The sequence below is a fragment of the Rattus norvegicus genome, chromosome 3 (genome assembly GCF_036323735.1).
Source record: "Rattus norvegicus strain BN/NHsdMcwi chromosome 3, GRCr8, whole genome shotgun sequence".
In the NCBI taxonomy this organism is placed as follows: domain Eukaryota; kingdom Metazoa; phylum Chordata; class Mammalia; order Rodentia; family Muridae; genus Rattus; species Rattus norvegicus.
In genome coordinates this window covers 167,417,426-167,423,662 of record NC_086021.1, presented here as the reverse complement: position 1 = coordinate 167,423,662, position 6,237 = coordinate 167,417,426, and the positions used below count along the sequence as shown (strand labels likewise).

Genomic DNA, 6,237 nt, shown 5'->3' with positions numbered 1-6,237 from the left:
TGTTTACAAATTACACAGACTGTGGTGGTGGGGGTGTCTCCTGTTTATTTTTCTCCTGTTCAGAATCCTACTATCTATCTATCTATCTATCTATCTATCTATCTATCTATCTATCTATCTATCTCTCTAGATATAATATCTCTCTCTCTATATATATACATATATATATATATTACAGTCAGTTTAGGTAATATGTTTTATTATGAAAGGTCTCTTTTCATATAAAGAAAATACCTAGTGGGACACATTTGTTATCTTATTCCTTTCTGCTCTTTGACGCTACTGAGAAAGCATCGCTGAACGCTCTCATCACCCTGCCGCCATGTCTAAGTCAGAGTCCCCCAAGGAGCCAGAACAGCTGCAGAAGCTCTGCATTGGAGGGCTGAGCTTCGAAACAACTGACGAGAATCTGAGGAGCCATTTTGAGCAATAGGGAACACTCACCGACTGTGTGGTAATGAGAGATCCAAACACCAAAAGATCCAGAGGCTTTGGGTTTGTCACATAAGCCACTGTAGAGGAAGTGGATGCTGCCATGAATGCAAGACCACACAAGGTGGATGGAAGAGTTGTGGAACCTAAGAGAGCTGTGTCAAGAGAAGATTCTCAGAGACTAGGTGCCCACTTAACTGTGAAGAAGATCTTTGTTGGCGGTATTAAAGAAGACACTGGAGAACATCACCTACGAGATTATTTTGAGCAGTATGGGAAAATTGAAGTGATTGAAATTATGACTGACAGAGGCAGTGGAAAAAAAAAGGGGCTTTGCTTTTGTCACCTTTGATGACCCTGACTCTGTAGATAAGATTGTTATTCAGAAATACCGTACTGTGAATGGCCACAACTGTGAAGTAAGAAAGGCTCTGTGGAAACAAGAGATGGCTAGTGCTTCATCAGTCAGAGAGGTCGAAGTGGTTCCGGAAACTTTGGTGGTGGTCGTGGAGGTGGTTTTGGTGGCAATGACAATTTTGGTCGAGGAGGGAACTTCAGTGGTCGTGGTGGCTTTGGTGGCAGCTGTGGTGGTGGATATGGTGGCAGTGGGGAGGGCTATAATGGATTTGGCAATGCTGGAAGCAATTTTGGAGGTGTCAGAAGCTACAATGATTTTGGCAATTACAACAACCAGTCATCAAATTTTGGACGCATGAAAGGAGGACACTTTGGAGGCAGGAGCTCTGGCCCTGATGGTGGTGGAGGCCAGTTCTCTGCTAAACCACGAAACGAAGGTGGCTATGGAGGTTCCAGCAGCAGCAGTAGCAATGCAGTGGCAGGAGGTTCTAATTACAGCTAGGAAACAAAGTTTAGCAGGAGACAGAGAACCAGAGAAGTGACAGGGAAGCTACAGGTTACAACAGATTTGTGAACTCAGCCAAGCACAGTGGTGGCAGGGCTTAGCTGCTACAAAGAAGACATGTTTTAGACAATACTCAAGTGTGTGGGCAAAAACTCCAGGACTGTATCTGTGACTAATTGTACAACAGGTTATTTTAGTTTCTGTTTTGTGGAAAGTGTAAAGCATTCCAACGGAGGGTTTTACTGTAGACCTTTGTCACCCATGCTGTTGATTGCTAAATGTAAAACTCTGATCATGACGCTGAATAAATGTGTCTTTTTTTTTTTTAATGTGCTGCGTAAAGTTAGTTTACTCTGAAGCCATCTTGGTAAACTTCCCCAACAGTGTGAAGTTAGAATTCCTTCAGGGTGGTGCCAAATTCCATTCGGAATTTATTTATGGTTGCTTGGGTGGAGAAGCCATTGTCTTCAAAAACCTTGGTGTTGCTAAACTGCCAGTTACTATGTAACTTAATGAGTTGTAACTTAATGAGTTTCATCATTGGAAGGGTCATCCAAGCAAGATCACAATTTGGTTATAAAATGGTTGTTGGCACACCCTATGCAATATCAAAATTGAATAACGGTATCAGATAAAATAACAGATGGGAATGAAGCTTGTGTATCATCCATTATCATGTGTACTCAATAAATGATTTAATTCTCTTGAAAAAAAAGAAAGAAAGAAAATACCTGGTGACACAGTGCTTTTATTTGTCCCATTCCCCGTAGTCACTCTGAGTCCTCGGCCTTTCTCATGTATCTTGCGACTTGAACATTTTTCATTCAAGGTTATGAAATGTGTTGGGATAAAGCTTCTGACTACTGGGGAGGGGTCACATTTTTCTGCATGTTTTTTGTTGACAACCTTAAAATAGGGTCCCAGGATGGGAAGAGGTAAGGAGCCCTGGAACACCTGCACCGTAAGCATCCCCCAGAACCTCTGCAAGCAGTCTGGGGAACTCCAGGCTAAACACGGACCACAAATCCACCGTTTTCTTTCAGCGGGGACATTCCAAGCACCCGCCAGCAGATGACTCTGCAGCCCACATTTCTGACACATCTCCACAGGTTTGGAAAGCAACCTAGGGAAAGTCTGCCCTGGAGCCCAGGGTTCTAAAGCAGTCAACTCATTTCCTCCTGTTGCTTCCCTAGAAAGGCAATTTACTTCGTCCCTTCAAAGTGACTTCTGTGGGTGCCTTAGGATTTTCGCAGGGCTGAGAACTGACTTGGGGTTCCTAAGCTAGAGCTGATCTGCTTCCAAAGTTGGACCCTTCTCTGCTATTCCATGGAGCAAGCCACTCAGGGGGTAGTCCTAGGGCACCGGTTAGCATCTGCTAGGAACTCAGGTCAAGCTAGCTGCTGGGCATGTTTCCCAGACATTGCCCATTTAATGCTGAGACTCAGAGAAGGGTTCCTGAGAAGGGCGTCAGAGAGAACATAACCTGCCCAGGGTCACACAGCCAGTTGCCATCTCAGCCGCAGAAAGTCGCCTGAGCCGATGAGAACAGTAATGTCCACCTTGCTGTCTCATGCTTCAAGAGCTCTGGTGGCTCTCTCTCTCTCTCTCTCTCTCTCTCTCTCTCTCTCTCTCTCTCTCTCACACACACACACACAAGGGAGGGAGGAGAAAAGACAGGGAGAGCGTGATTTTTACTTATAACGGGATTGGAAGAGTGACTAATGTAGTAAGCAAAGTGAACTCAGATACTGGAGAGACAGACAGACAGACTGATGACTGACTGACTGACTTATAATGGGGATTGAAATAATGAGCGGTGACTAGAAAGAAGAAAAGCACTCAGAAGAGCGTCAGGATGGCCTGAGGAGTGGCTGCTGTTCTGGGATCTGTCTGTCTTTGACTCGTCAGTGTGCTAGGGTCACAGGCGTGCGCCTCCATGCTTGTTTCTTAAAGAGGGTTCTGGGGATCTGAACTTAGGTTCTCGTGTTTGGCCACTGAGCCATCTCCCCTCTGTTACAGCTGAGATATCGCAGGATCCTGGTATTTTCTCACAAAGGCTGAGAAGCAGGCTTTGCTGGGGATGGGGGAGGGACGGTGGCATGTTATGGGTCACTGGATGGCGAAGAGTCACTGCGGGCTGTGCTGGTGGAACTTGCTAGAATCTCTCTTGAACTTGCCCCTAAATGTTATTGCATCACTGGGAGCTAGCAGTAGTTCCAACAGCCACATTCTTCCCGAAAAAATCTCCATGCACACATGCTTTCTAGAACAAGAGGCTGGTTTCTTTTTCCTGCGGGTTGCTGTTCCCTGCAGGAGTGCACCACAGGGATCTGACTGTGCTGAGGCAGGCTGCTGAGTAAGCATACCTTAGCTAGGCGGGCGCGGTTGGACTTCTGGGAAACAAAACAAACAAAAAACTTAAAGGATATTGTTTGGGCTAGCTTTCCACTTCGTCGTCTTCTCTTCCTTCTGCTTGGAACGTGGTCACGGAAGCTGCCGCCATTTTCAAGATGGCGGGCAGGCAAGCTAGGAGACTGGGCACTTAGTGTCCCACTGGCCTGGTCCTTTCTTCTTTGGACTGCCTTTCTTCAGACTCCTCCTTGTGAGAGAAGAAAGCAGTTTCCCATCTTGACTTTGATGCTTCATGTGGGTGGCTTGGTTCCCCGAGGTTGAGTATAACTCCCACTTGACTCGATTATCAGTGGGGGCTGATTGCTCCCAGTGGCTGTTCCCGGAAGCTCTTCAGTCACTGAAGATAAAGCTTCCTACGAACACGAAATCACCTTTTATCACGGACACACTTGGATTTGCTTAAGGGGCAGGTAGAAAATAAGAATAAAAAGTACTTCTCAGTGGCTTTTTATTTAATACTTTTTAAACTCCCTATAGAAGTCTAACAGAAGGCTGTAGATCACACTAATGAAGGTTTCAATGCTACAGAAATATTTCGAATTTTTTCTCCCATAAAGAAATGATGGGAAGCAACCGACAAGATCCTGAGGTTCAGAGAAGAGGAGGCAGCCACGGAGTTGGGCGAACTGCTGTACAAGTCCGAGTACATCCAGACTGCATCTGGAAACAAAGTTAGTCCCCAGTCTGTTCTGTGTGGAAGCCAGAACATCATTCTCAATGGCAAGACCATTTTAATGAATGACTGTATCATCCAAGGAGACCTGGCAAATGTAAGAGTTGGACGCCACTGTGTTGTGAAAAGCCATAGTGCCTTGAGGCCACCATTCAAAAAAATTCAGCAAAGGTCTGGGATTCTTTCCTCTGCACATTGGGAATCATGTCTTTATTGAGGAAGACTGTGGGGTCAAGGCTGCCCAGATTGGTTCTTATGTTCACATTGGGAAGAGCTGTGTGATTAGGCCCCGGTGTGTCTTGAAAGACTGCCGCAAAATTCTTTTTTTTTTTTTTTTTTCTGGAGCTGGGGACCGAACCCAGGGCCTTGCGTTTGCTAGGCAAGCGCTCTACCACTGAGCTAAATCCCCAACCCCTGCCGCAAACTTCTTGACAATACAGTATTACCTCGAGAAACTGTGGTGTCCCCCCCACCCCATTCACTGTCTTCTCCTGCTGCCCGTGACTCTTCTCAGGGGAGCTCCCAGGGTGCACACAGGAACTGATGATCGATGTCACCAAAAGCTACTTCCAGAAGTTTTATCTCTAACACAAGTCTAATGTTTCTGCGTCATATCCTTCATTCTTTTGAACTCTAAGATGAACCTGCAGATGATGTCAGTCGGTGACTACAGAGCTGTTGTGTTTCTCACAACTTCACTCTCCTTGTTGTTGTTGTGGTTGTTGTTTTTCTGTTTGTTTGTTTTTAATTTAGAAGTTTTCGATCTTCCATGTCTCTGAGCATTTAAGAATTCAATAAGAAGGCTGGAGAGATGGCTCAGTGGTTAAGAGCACCCGACTGCTCTTCCAGAGGTCCTGAGTTCAATTCCCAGCAACCACATGGTGGCTCACAACCATGTGTAAAGAGATCCGGTGCCCTCTTCTGGTGTATCTGAAGACAGCTACAGTGTACTTATATATAATAAATGAATAAATCTTTAAAAAAGAGAATTTAATAAGAAGGCTGGAGAGATGGTTCAGTGGTTAAGCATGCTGGTTGCTTTTCCAGAGGACCCAGGTTCCGTTCCTAGCACCCACATGGCCCTACATCCATCTGTAAAGGAGTTCCAGAGGATCTGACAGGTTTCTGGCTTCCATGGTCATGAGACATACATGTGGTAAAGGTATATATGCAACCAAAATATTCCTTCACATAAAATAATGAACTTTTTAAAGAAGAATTTTAATAAGTATATCTGGAAGAGTTGTCTTCACACACTGTGCGTACAACTGTCACCATAGCATTGTCTGAAGAGGACAGAAAGACCTGTTGCTGACACTCCAGCTTGTGGTTCCACAGATGGCTGGAACCTGCCTGGCATGGGTCTGCAGAGCAGTAGCACCCTCCTCCCAGCATGGGGTCACACAGCCCCAGTACTGCTCAGAACCCTGACCTATATCCCACCTCTCATCGTTCACACAGATGACACTCCTCTTTCACTGCTGGTACGGGACCCATAGCCACAATTTCTCATACCCCGGGGAAAGTGTGACTAGAGTCCAGGTTCCTGTTGGTTGTTAGATCCTGAGGAAAAGAGATAGGCTGTGGTGACTTGTACCAATCAACCTAGTATCTGGGAGGTAGAGGCAGGAGGAGTAAGAGTTACATAGTGAGCTTCCACTGGCCTGCTGTGCTCCATGAGGCCCTGCTTCAAAACAACAAAAATAAGGTCAGTAAAAGAAACAAATGTGGAGCAGGTGGTATCTGTTGTTGTTTCATGGTGTTGTTCTTAGTTGTCCTAAGTTAGTAAAAGACTTAAACAAACAAACAAACAAAACAACAACAACAATAACAATAAGGAATCATGGATGTTGAGGAG

General features: G+C 45.3%; 2 pseudogenes; both read left to right on the top strand.

Moving 5' to 3' along the window:
• Positions 1 to 307: 307 nt before the first annotated feature.
• Hnrnpa1-ps15 (heterogeneous nuclear ribonucleoprotein A1, pseudogene 15) lies at positions 308 to 1,306 on the top strand (annotated as a pseudogene).
• A 2,969-nt stretch (positions 1,307 to 4,275) lies between these two features.
• Positions 4,276 to 4,967, top strand: Dctn5-ps1 (dynactin subunit 5, pseudogene 1; annotated as a pseudogene).
• Positions 4,968 to 6,237: the final 1,270 nt, after the last annotated feature.